Source organism: Staurois parvus, unplaced genomic scaffold, assembly GCF_062004578.1.
Source record: "Staurois parvus isolate SC_StPar_1 unplaced genomic scaffold, SC_StPar_1.0 ptg000234l, whole genome shotgun sequence".
Classification (NCBI taxonomy): Eukaryota; Metazoa; Chordata; class Amphibia; order Anura; family Ranidae; genus Staurois; species Staurois parvus.
The window spans coordinates 2,898,344-2,911,989 of NW_028318030.1; the positions used below are offsets into that span (position 1 = coordinate 2,898,344).

General features: G+C 42.5%; 1 pseudogene; it reads left to right on the forward strand.

The window, feature by feature from the left end:
- Window positions 1–589: 589 nt before the first annotated feature.
- Window positions 590–708, forward strand: LOC149460142 (U2 spliceosomal RNA; annotated as a pseudogene).
- Window positions 709–13,646: the final 12,938 nt, after the last annotated feature.

The following is a 13,646-nucleotide window of genomic DNA, read 5'->3' on the forward strand; positions in this document are numbered from 1 at the left end:
AAATAAAAGTCAGCAGCTACAAAAACTGTAGCTGCTGACTTTTAAAAAATAGCCACTCATCTGTCCCATGATCTGCCCCCGCCGCAGCCCTTTCTTGTATTACGGGCACCAGCATCTTCAGTGTGGGCACCCGGCTGTGACAGCTTGCGGCTTCACAGCCGGGTTCCCACTCCACATGTGCGAGTAGCGCTGCACTTCCAGAATGGCCTCGTCGTCTTCTGGGACCTGTCACATGTCCCACAATACTTTGGGTAGGGAGGGTAGGAAGACAACTTCTGTTTCCGATTGCCTAGGCAATCACAGCGGAAGTGGGAGTGGGTACCTGTCAAATTTGGGTACCCCCCCCCCCCCTGCTCCCATTAAGGATTGGCACCTTTGGAACCAATCTTTAAAGCGGAACTTCCTCTTTTGGGTGGAACTCAGCTTTAATAAGACATTACCCTTTTAAATGGCTACTTATCTTAAAAAGGGGAGCTCTCCCCATAAGTTTGACAAGGTTTGAGGCAGATGGGTATCATCTTTTCTCCTACTAGGGTCTTGTTAAAATGGTATTTGATGAGCATTTGAATTGGTTGTTTTATTACTAGTTATCGCTTCTCGGCCTTTTGGCTAAGATCAAGTGTAGTATCTGTTCTTATCAGTGTCCAGTAGGGGTGCTCCATCATCATTCCTGCTTGCGGGGATGATTGGTTGTATAGTACTCCTGCTGGTAGGATGGGGTCCTGATGGTTAGTACAGGCTGGAGCAGAAACCGAGTTGCCCACAGGCAGTTGGGGCCCGGGAGTAATTCCCCCTGGAAAACCAGAGGGGTCCAGTTCCTCCTGGTTTGAACGGATCTACCTTGTCTGGCCAGGGGCGTGGACCAGTGCCCCCTGAGTGGTCGCCTCAGGGGTGCACTTAGCAGCACATGGGGATGGGATCCCAAGTGTGAAACGTGCACATGGTCACTGATCCAAAACACTTTTTCTGCACTGCGCCTTTTAGGGCTAGGCCTTTTGGCTAATTCCAGGGCAATTTTATGCTACAGGCCTCAGGGCCTAGCCAGTGCACAATTGCACGGCCACGTTTTTTATTTTTTATTTATTTAACTTATTTTTCTCCCACATTTGTTCACTTTCACTTATGTGTGTGTTTTCTTTTCTCACGGATGGTAGGGTGTGGGTCCTCGGGCCTACCCTGAAGTGTAGGGGGAGGATGTGTGGCCTTTTGGTTCCTTCCTCCCCTGTCCCTAGGGGGATTTCTCTTCGGGAGAGCCCCCTTACCTAGTACGTGGTGGCTGGCTTCGGCTAGCCACAAGGAAAGGGGTCCACCAGGCCTTTTGGCTAGTAGGACCACATGGGAACCTTAATCCCTGTCAGGAGCTTCGTGCCCTGGGGGATCAGGGTAGAGATCCTACCCCTTCGGGGGGTGGACAAAGCACACCCCTAAGTGCACTTTTTTGTGTTGGTTTTGCACTAGCATGTTTTTTGTTCACTTACGGCTTTTTCATTTTTGCACGTCTGCGGACTTAATAGAAAAAAAAAAAATTACTAATCTAAAGCTTACTTCTGTGTTTTCTATTTGAGTGAAAATGGCTCTCTTGATGTAACTATGTGGGGTGGAACATGGTGTGGTGCTTTTACATTGTGATGTGTTTGCCCATCCTATTACGGGTACCTCTTGGACATCTGCAGGCATGGTTATTGTTTTTTGTTTCTCTGTTGTTGTCAATTGGGAATATTATCCTTCTAAGTTTTCCCTTGTATGTTTATGTTGCTAGCCACTGATGGTGGTTAACGGCTTTAGCTCACCAATTTGTATGATGTATATCATGTTAAACTTTTCAATAAAAAGAATAAAAAAAAAAACAGTTGTATTAAAGGAAATAAACAGCATTAATGAGAAAAAAAATTATTGTCATTTAATATCTCATCGTTTCAAATTATACTATATCATATCATCATTTCATATCAGGCCATATCATACCCTCATTTCCTATCATACCATCATTTCACATACTACTATTATTTAATTTCACAAAATCATTTCATATCATACTGTATCTGATCATCATTTCAAACCATACCTTTATTTCATATCGTACCATATCATACTATCATTTTATATCATACCTTCATTTCCTAGCATATTATACCATTAGTTAATATCATACCGTATCATATATTCCTTTAATATCATGCTAGCATTCTTTAACATTTCATACCATACCATATAATACCATTATTTCATATCATACCAGTATTTGATTTCATACCATATCATAACGTCATTTTATATCATACCATCACTTTTTTTATACCATCATTTTTTGTCATATCATTACATACCGTCATTTCTTTACCTACCATAGCATAGTCTAGTTTCCGATCGTACTCTTTTTTTACATTTATTTTGTCTATTTGGAGCAGTAACCTTTGACTCTGATGTAGATGATTAGATTTATTATATATGATCATTTATTATTCACAAATTTACGGCCATACAGGTTTTGGCTACGTGGGTTTGGCTATCATTCATGTCTTTCTTACTTCCTATATTAAGGCTTGGTTTTCACATTGGCCTCTTCTGGTATCACACACTGAGGGATGGGATTGTCAAATTGAGGCTTGGATTCACTTCCTGTATGGACCAGGGGCGGACTGACCATTTGGAAACTCGGGCATTGCCTGAGGGCCCGGGGTCAGTAGGGGGCCCCATGAGATGCCCCTGGTACCTTTTTCATAGGCTTTTTTGAGTTTGGGCAAGGACACAGGGGCCCCATGATCCCCTATTGCTCAGGGGCCCCATGAGTTGTCAGTCCGCCCCTGATATGGACATCGCTCACCTAGGTGTCCCTATGCTAGTTTTGGCCAATTTTTGCAGATTTGGCCACTATGAATAACTTTTTGAATTTCAAGTTGAGGCCAGGTTTGCAAGTTGATTCTTTTTGGTAATGGTTAAACAGAGGATAAAATTTTGAAACTGAGGCTTGGGGTCATTTCTTATGCCATCCACTTCCGGTAATCAGTTTTTGCTGGTTGTGCTCCAAATCGAGGCTTGGATATTTTTATTTAAGCATGATGGCAGAGGGTGGCTCTGTAGCCCCTAGAGGACATCTTTTGATGATGAAATGCATTGGGCGGAGCCTCCCTCTGATCTCATTGCGCTGTCGGCCATCTTGGATATGGTTCATGTGAATGCTTTTAATTGTTCTACAGCTTGTAAGTAGGATCCTATTTACGCAAATAATGTCTTGTTTTTTGATACGTATTGCACCGTGAGAGGCATGTTTTTTTCTTTCATGACCTTGTGGCACTACACTTTGAGTTTACATTCGAGTTAGAGCTCGGGAAGTTCTACGCTTTGGGGCATGATATGAAAAGTTTGCCAGTGCTCTACATTATAAAGCTGGTTGGGACCCCCTGTAATTAACCGCTTCCATACCGGGCACTTTTCTGCCCAGGTCATTTTTTCAGGTTTCAGCGCTCTCACACTTTGAATGACAATTGCGCAGTTATACAACATTGTACCCAAGCTAAAATTTTATCATTTTCTTCACACAACTAGAGCTTTCTTTTGGTGGTATTTAATCACTGCTGGGGTTTTTATTTTTTGCTAAATTAACAAAAAAGACCCAAAACTTTGAAAAAAAAAACATGTTTTTCTTTGTTTCTGATATAAACGTTTGCAAGTAAATAATTGTTCTTCATAAATTTAGGCCAAAATGTATTCTACTACATGTCTTTGGTGAAAATAACCCAAATTAGTATTTATTATTTAGTCTGTAGGAAAGGTATAGAGTTCACAAACTATGGGATATATCTGAAAATTGATCAATCCTGAAGTACTGACAGCCAATCTAATTTCTTGAGGTCCAAGAATGTCAGAACAGTACAGATATCCCCCAAATGACCCCTTTTTGCAAAGTAAACAGTCCGACATGGCGGTCACAGCAGGACACATGGTACCGGCAACAGGGCCGGTATACAGATCTGTCATCAGCCGTGTCCAAGGCACACGGCCGGTGACAGATTGCGCCGTTGCGCGGCTCTGCGGACAGGCAAACTGCCTGAAAGGACGCCATATGGCATCCACCCGGAGGGACGAGGTGTTTTGCCGGCCTCCATCTGGCTATAGGCCAGGCGGGAACCTGTTAAGGGGTCTCCATTTCTGGTAAGTCTCCATTCAATATTTTGGCGGGGGTGTGCACCTTGGTGACCAGTTGAAGCAAGTCTATCCGCATTTGCACCTACAGCATTGTCTACAATAATACCATCGATTGTTGAACTTTCTTTTCATATCTATGGACCATGGTTTAAGTCTATATGGACTTTTTATTATTTTTTTTTACACTTTTTTACTAATCTTTATGTATAGAATACAATTTGCACAGTGAGATTTGACCTATCCTCAACCTTGATCACTCTTCAGAGGTGTGAGGGTCTTCAGAGGGCTCATGGATAATGTATGAAATTTCAGGTTAATTTGACCATATACAGTATCTCGGATTTTCGTATGTACATACGTATGTATGTACTCACTTAGTTCATTAATTTGTTTTTTTCTTAAACTTTGATTGCCCTTCAGAGGGGTGAGGGTCTTCATAGGGCATATGCATGCAGGTATTCAATTATATATTTTTTTCATTTTCATTTCTTGACTGCTTTTCAGAGATGTGAAGGTCTTTATAGTGCTCGTAAAGGTATAAGGGTTCACCTTGTGCAGTATCCATTCAAATTAGTTTTTTAAGAGACAATATCCTCTTATATACTTGCAGCTTTGTGACATTAGTTGCTTAGGGACTTGCACGGTTTGATTCCCATAGAAAACCAATTAATTTACACATGTTGGGATTTTTGTTTAGCAAAGACATGTCGCAGAATACATTTTGGCCTAAGTGTATGAAGAAATTTGTAGAGTATAGTAGAAATGCTGCTACAGGGTGGCATGGGTGTGCAAAATCACATATATATATATACATGATTTGCGCTCCTGCAGTTTTTGCGCCCCTCCCAGATAGCGTTAGATTGCCCCTCAGTACACCAGTAATCACATTTAACCCCTTGATTGGATCAATATCTTTGATCAGATCAGCACTATACCAGCATTCACATTAGTATACCGTCCCCAAAAACACAGCGTTAGCGGGATCAGCCCTGGCACCTGCCAGCACCTGCGTTTATCCCCTATGCTTACCCCCCTTCTCCCCCAGCAAGTGCAGTGTCAGTAGGTTACTGTCACTTGATACACTGCACACAAAACCGCAGTGTTTGCAGAATCAGGCCTGATCTCTGTTAGCACTTGTCGGTAAATTTTGATGACTCTCATATGCAGCAGAGTGCCAGTACTAGTGCTGCTCTACCTTTTGGTGAACTGGCAAGCAGCAGCAGCCTAGTACATCTTGGTCTTACACATACCAGAGCTGCAGTACCACTTGGTGAGTTCCATAAGTGCAGTACAAGCTGGTACAGTGATGAGCACAAGTATTGTCTGGCAGCCACCAAGAATTAGCACACAGGCCCGTAGAGCCCCTAGTATTCTTCTGAATGTTCTTGCAAGTCCCGATTGTCAGCCCACAAATTCTGCAGCACCCATACTTCCCCCATTCACTGCCCAACCCGGAATTTAGGTGGAAACAGAAAATTTAAATACTCCCCTTAATTTTTTGGAGCTGTTTTTCACAGAAGATCTGTATGCATTGATTGCGGATCAAACCTTGACAGACCATTCACATGGAAACCCATTACGGTTTCCAAAATGTAAAGTTTTTTTTGGGCCTAACCCTCAACATGGGCATTGCTAAAAAAAAATTATTGCGGTTGTATTGGTCCACAGACCCGATTCATCATATGCCCGTGTTCTCTGCTGCCACGGCCAGGCATAGATATGACAGTATAATGTATTTTATGCATTGCAATGACAACACACTCTGTCGTCCTCGGGGTGACCCTGAATTTGACTGGCTCCAAAAAATTCGGCCCCTCGTAAATCACCTTAACCAAAAATTTGTATATACACCCCAGCAAAACATCTGCGTTGAAGAATCCCTCATTAATTTTTCTTGCTGCCTTGCATTCAAACAATTTCTCACCAGCAAGCATGCCAGATATGGGGTCAAGATGTATAAGACCTGTGAGAGGGCAACAGGCTATACTTATAAGTTTCGGATTTACGAGGGAAAAGATAGTCAGGTGTTGCCCCCTGGATGACCAGACTACATGGGGAGCAGTGGCAAGATAATTTGGGACTTGGTGTCATCCTTTTTCCACATGGGGTACCACTTATATGTGGCCAATTTTTATTCAAGCATGCCACTATTTAGACATTTATACAATCTTGGAATTAACACATGTGGCACCGTGCGACCTGTTCGCTGGGGCTTCCCCCAGCGGCTTGTAAATACCTGTTTTAGAAAGGGGGAGAAAGCCTGCTTGAGAAATGAGGATGTCATTCAGCTGCAGCACTGACTTGTTTATTCTGACAGCAACAGCGTCTTGCTCTCTGAATATACATAAGTAGGTGTGCGCAGTGCTGTTGGACGAGATTTGTCATCTGCAGTTAAAAAAAGAGCATATATGCTGAAGCATGGGGGCATGGGGTGGCCCCTATGCTTCAGGATATATATTTTATAATATTTTTGGTACATTACATGTGTGGCCACCATTAAAAGTGGGTGGATGCAGGGCGGTATATTCTAATGGTGGGCATACCACACACTTTTTCTGGCAGAGATTTATTCTCTTTTTTTCATTCAGCACACAGGCTGCATAAAAAAAAAAAAAGAGAACATAGCATATACACCCAACAAGGACCAGAGATGTACTGTACATCACTGGACTTTGAGTGGTTATATCAGTATGATGCCTGCAGCTGCAAGCATAAACCTGGTATTGTTTTTTTCAGCAGGCAATCGGCTTTCATGTACAAGCAATCCTAGTGGCTAATTAGCTGCAGGATTGCTTTCACAAACAGCGGGAGAAGATGCCCCCCCCTCCTCTGCTGCCTTTCACAGCCTTCTCAGGCAGTCCCGTGCCATCGGGGAAACCTGAGAATGCAGCCAGTGTTTCTGCCAGCTGACCATAGAGCTGATTGGAGACTGGAATGGAGCCAATCATCTTTATAGTCTAAGAAATCGGAAGCTACAAGCATTTCATCACTTCAGTTTCGCAAGATATAAACAGCATAATTTGTAAATTGGGAAAGCATCTGATCGCAATGATATTGGTGAGATTAGATAATGTAAGGGCAGAGGAGATATCTAGAGTCTGATATACCCCAGATTTCTCAAAAAAGAATATATGACAATGCCCATTGAAGTTATAGGGGATATTTGCATTCCCTGTGATAGCATTAAAAGTGCTAAAAAAAAATTAAATAAAAAGGACAGTGTAAAAATAATTTAAAAATCAAAATAACTTAAAAAAAAGCAAACTTGCCCCCCCACGCGCTTGACCCCTTGCCAGTATGTAAACATCGGTTGTACTATGAACGTCAGATCAAGGGCAATAATTCTGGCACTAGACCTCTTCTGTAAATCTAAAATGGTAGCTTGTAAATGCTTTTAAATTGTTGCCTATGGATACTAAAAATGTATGCAATTTGTTGCCATTGCACGGGGCATGCACAGTTTTAAAGCATGTTATGTTTGGTATCTATTTACTAGGCATACCGTCATCTTTTATAAGTTGCCAAATAATTGGCCAATATATTGTGTTTTTGTGCATTAAAAGTACAAAAAAGTGTATTTTAAAAAAAAAGTTGGAAAAATCACTGCGCGCGAGTACATGTGACATAAAAAATTACAGCACCCACCATTTTATTCACTAGGGTGTCTGCTTTAAAAAAATATATAATGTTTGGGGGTTCAAAGTAATTTCCTAGCAAAAAATACAGATGTGAACAAAAGTGTCAGAAAAAGCTTGGTCTTCAGGTGGTTAAGTGATGTGTGGCATAAACTTCTAATGCTGGGCATGCCCCCACCCCCCACAATTACCCCTTTTGGGAAATTAGACACCCCCAAACTATTTGCTGAGAAGATTTGTCAATAGAATAATTTATTTTTTTTAAGACAAGTTTTGGAAAATGACAAAAAAAGTTATTTATATTTTTTACACAAAATTGTCACTTAAATGATTTACTGCTCACACATGCCATGGGTATATGTAGAATTACTCCCCAAAATACATTCTGCTGCTTCTCAAGAGTATAGGGAAAACAAATATGAGAGACTTTTTGGCAGTCTAACAAAGTACAGGACCCCAAAATCCAATAAGCACCTTCAGGTTTTTAAAGGGCTTTATTTCCTCATTAAACTTCCTGACTACCTATCACAGTTTCGGAGACCCTGAAATGCCAGGATAGCACCAAACTCCTACCAAATGACTCCTTTTTGGAAAGTAGACACCCCAAGGAATTTGATAAGAATCATGGTGAGTATTTTTGCAGATCTCGTTTGTTGCCACAAGTTTTTGGAAATTGAAGAAAGAAAACAAAATCATATTTTTTATTTTCTTTTTTTATATTTCAAAGCCTTGGGAGAAAAAATTAAATTTGCAAAATACTCACCATGCCTCTTTTTAAAATCCTTGGGGTATCTACTTTCCAAAAAAGGGGTCATTTTTGGGGGGGGGGGGAGTTGGTGCTATCCTGGCATTTCAGGGCCTCCAAAACTGTAATAGGTAGTGAGGAAGTGAAATGAGGAAGTTGCTCACCTTCAGGCTTTCAAAGTGGTCACTGGAATTCAGGCTCCTGTATGTGACTAGGCTCCCAAAAAGTCTCACACATGTGGTATCCCCATACTCGGTAGAAGTAGCAGAATGTATTTTGGGGTGTAATTCCACATATACCCATGGCTTGTGTGCGCATTATATAATTTAAGTGACAACTTTGTGTAAAAAAAAAAAATGTTTTTGTCATTTTCCAAAAACGTGTGGAAAAAAAAATAAATCTTCCATGGACTCAATAACTTAGGGTGTCTACTTTCCAAAAAGGGGTCATTTGAGGGTGTTTGTACTGTCCTGGTATTTTAGCACCTCAAGAAATGTGATAGGCAGTCAGAAAGTAAAAGCTGTGTAAATTCCATTATCATACCATAGTTTGTAGATGTTATAACTTTCACACCTATTGGGATTTTTTTTTACCAAACACATGTAGCAGAATACCTTTTGGCCTAAATTTATGATGCAATTTAAGTTTTTGGGGGGTTTTTTATGACAGAAATGAGAAAATGTAGGTTTTTTTTCAAAATGTTCAGTCTTTTTTTGTTTATAGCGCAAAAAATAAAAAGCGCACAGATAATAAAATACCACCAAAAGAAAGTTCTATTTATGTGAAAAAATAATGTAAATTTCATTTGGGTACAGCATTGCATAACCGCACAATTACCAGTTGAAATAGTGCAGTGCTGATTAGCAAAAAGAGGCCTGGTCAGGAATGGGGGTATATCCACAGGAGCGCAAGTGGTTAAAAAAAAAAAAATAACAAACATGTCTATAACTACCCACTGCTGTCTCAGACAATGAGGAGAGGGAGTCAAAACTCCAGTGCACATCGCTGGATTGATAGGGGGCTTAGGTGAGTATTTGGGGGGGATGCTGTGTAAGCCGTGTACCTGGGTGCGCTCCCCAGGATACAGTGAAGTCACGAACGAGGAAAGCAACCCCAACACCAGCTTTTGCCACAACACAATTTTACTTAGATGTGGCAAGTAAACACAACCACAAATGCTGGGAACATACAATAAATTTACATACACCCAGCCCAAAGGCTGAGACCCTTGTGCTGCACAGCATGGTGCCTTCTGATGGATGAAGGTAGAAAGTGAAGTAATTTACCTACTGGCGGGCACAAATAAGCTGCCACACCTTACCTGTTATTACCCTAAAAGAGCAGGAATCAGTGTATGGGTGTACGGTATGGGCCAGCCTGCGGTGCAGCACAACAGCTTACAATCTTACACAAATCTATTCCCCCTCCCATAACTGGTCCTGTAGCACGTGCCTGAGTATTCCTTCTGAGCAAAACTCCAGTCTGGCTTGAGTTTGTAGGATTTTATCAGCTCTCCAATGTGAAATGTCACTTTAAGTGGTGGAGTCCTTCCAATGATCAGTAACAACACTTGCGGCCTGACACAAACAGAGACCCTAAATAACTATCGGCCTGGACTCAGTCTCTGGGCACCAACACTGAAATGAGGATGCACGATCTTACCGACCCGGGCCTGCTTTGCATCCGTTGGTGACTCTGAACAGAACAAATGTTGCTTAGTTCCTCTGCTCTCATCAGCCTTCCTGGCAGCAATCTCTGGTTAGTGAGGGACGCTTTCACATCTAGATGTCATCGGACTCTCAGCTCACACGGCCCCTGCATTCAGCATCATCCAAAACTTGGCTGCAGTCTCCTCTTCCTGTTCACTAAAACCCCAACTCTGTGAAAACTCCACCTCTTCATAAATATATAAATATCTATGCAGTCTGAGGCTGTGTTAGAAAAACAGTGACATCTTGTGGCTAAACCACAGAATGTCACTCAAAACATTAATTTACTCCACACAATAATTTACTGCACACAAACATTGTTCAAACAATGAGAGCTGTTTCCCCATCTCACAGCTGTACAAAGAAAGTTTTTACCTTTATGCATAGAATGCATGAAGGTAAAAACCTTGAGCCTTTACAACCACCTTAACGACACCCCCATGCATTGGAAGCCATGGCAATTTTTCCTATGCATAGAAATGCATAGCACCATGTATTTTCCATGCGGCTGTGGTTTTATAAAAGGGTCAGGGACCTTTTCTCTTCATTGCAGATATAGCAGTCCATGAAATGAATGGTGGCTTTTGTTGTTGTTTTTTTCTTTAACCACTAGCCTACAGGGCAGTTATACTCCCTTACTGCCCAGGCCAATTTCCAGCTTTCAGCGCTGTCACACTTTGAATGACAATTGCACGGTCATGCAACACTGTACCCATATGAAATTTTTAGCATTTTTTCGAGACAGAGTTTTTTTTTTATGGTTGTTAATCACCTCTGGGTTTTTTATTTTTTCTTAAACCAAAAACCACTGAATATTTTGAAAAAAAAAGTTTTTTCTTCGTTTTTGTTATAACATTTTGTAAATAAGTGATTTTTCTCCTTCACTGATGCATGCTAATGAGGCTGCAGTGATGGGCACTGATAGGCTGCACTGATGGACACTGATATGTGGCACTGATGGGCACTGATGAGGAGGCACTGGTAGGTGGCACTGATGGGCATTGACAGGCATCACTGATGGGCACTGAAAGGTAGCATTCATATATGGCACTAATAGGCGGCACTGATAGGTGGCACTGATAGGCGGCACTGACTCGCACTGATAGGCGGCACTGACTGACACTGATAGGTGGCACTGATTGGCAACACTGATAGGTGGCACTGACTGGCATAGATAGGTGGCACTGACTGGCACTGATGGGTGACACTGAAAGGCAGCTCAGATGGGCACTGATATATGGCATTGATGTGCACTGATAGGCACAGATATGTGGCATTGATGTGGCACTGATGAGCACTGGCAGGTGGCATGGATGAGCACTGACAGCTGGCACTGATGGACACTGACAGGTGGCACTGCTGGACACTGACACTGCTGGGGCTCCACAGATTATCAGGGCACACTGATCATCAGTTCCCTGATGATCAGTGTACATGTCCCCTCCGAGGAATGCCGATTACCGGCTCTCCTCTCCTCTCAAGCTGTCAGCGTGCCAGCTCGTGAGGAGAGAAATGCCAATAACCGGCATTTCTCTATTTACATGCGATCAGCTGTGATTGGACACAGCTGATCACATGACCGAGACTACATCTTTGGCTCTTTCCGTCAATCAGTGATCTGCTGTGTCCGAGGGACACAGCGCACCCCCGATCGCCGCGCTGCACGCTCCCGGAGCCGCGCATACGTGGTTAGAATGGGATGACGTCATATGACGTCCTCCCAGAACGAGAGAACCGCCTTGCGCCCGTCATTGTACTATATGGCGGGCGGTAGGCGGTTAATATCAGCTGCTGATCTAGCCAGTAACATACTTCCTGACTTTACTTACTTACTCTAGGTGGAGGAGCAATGAAGACACCTTTGGACAGTAGCACTGTCAATTTGGAGAGATGGTGGTGTTAGATACACTAGCAGATTTAGATGGAGTAGGGAAAGGAATTCCTAAAAGCCACACATCACAGCAAAACCCTGTGAGGAAGTGTACAACAGCCTCAGCTCGGACTCCAACCAGGCCACGCAACCCAACACATTTAAATGTGTCCACAGATCTTAATCATGTTATACATTTCTTCATAGGATTTTTCTGTGAAGTGCAATTTTTAGGAAAAAAGTTGTCTTTGTGTAATATTAAAATTTGTTTGATGATCTGAATCATTACAAAAAAAAAAATTAAAAAAGGGGCAAATACTTTTTTACAGCATGTGAGATACAGCTCCAAACATCAATGTTAGTGTCACAGATCATGTTTGGCTCTTACCACAGCGCTGGTATACCTGGAAGTGTTCTGCATGCTGCATCTTTGGTGTGCTTTTGGAAAGTGTGACAAAAAAGAGGGACATAACAGAAAGTCTATGGGAAATTGCAGGTTAACTGTATGAAGCCCGTGGTACACCTGCACTGCACCCAAACCACAGTGCAGCAGCTAGAAACCAGCCTAAACTTGTAAAGGCTTTTAGTGTCACCTATAGAACATTTTAGGTAATATAGCTTGTCACCATTTCACAGGTGTGCACAATTCTAAACTGGACATATTTGATACCACAGAAAAAGCAAATGTCAGGCCCCTCTGACAGTTTAGCATCAACCGAGGAACATCTAACTGGACTTGAGAGAGCCACTGTACCTTTTTTGCTTGATCAATTGAACTCTGCTAAAACCAAGGACTTTGCCTCAGGTAACGGTGCCCCCTCGCGCCAGCACTCCTGCCATGTATCTGGGCTCCGCTTGCCCATCTCTGGGCCTGGGGAGCACCAGGGCAGGTGCATGCTGGTGGAGGGGAGAGAGGAGAGTGGATGAGCGTCCGCTCTCCTCCCCTTTCTCGCTGTGACCTGGAAGGCGACGTGTATAATGTCACTTCCAGGTTACTACCAGGCAATACATTGAGTGGAGGCCAGAGGAGGCATGCAGGGTCTTTTAGACCCTGTATGTCTCATTAAGGAGAACCTGTCACCTAAAAAAAGTAAAACAAAAAATATTGCAAAAAAGTAAAAATTACATCCAAGCACATAACATCCCCCACCCCAAAAAAGCCCCCAGCCCCCTCATATACACACATATGAATGTAAACACACATGTCAGAGCACCTACGGCTGAAGCCACAAGCTGTCACAGCCGGGTGCCCACACTGAAGATGCCGGCGCTGGGGAGAGAAGACAGCCTGTGAAACCAGCTGTGGTGAGGACACTGCTGGACCGAGGGACAGGTAAGTGACTGTATTTTAAAAGTCAACAGCTACAGATTTTGTAGCTGCTGACTTTTATTTATTTTTTTTTCAGCTGGAACTCTGCTTTAACCCAATGACAATTGCTTTGAAACGGCTGGCAGCCAGATTGTGGTTCTGCGAGCTGGAAAATCTTTGTGCAGAGTGCAGCTGAAAGTGGCATTTTTACGAAAGTGACAGCACAATGTGA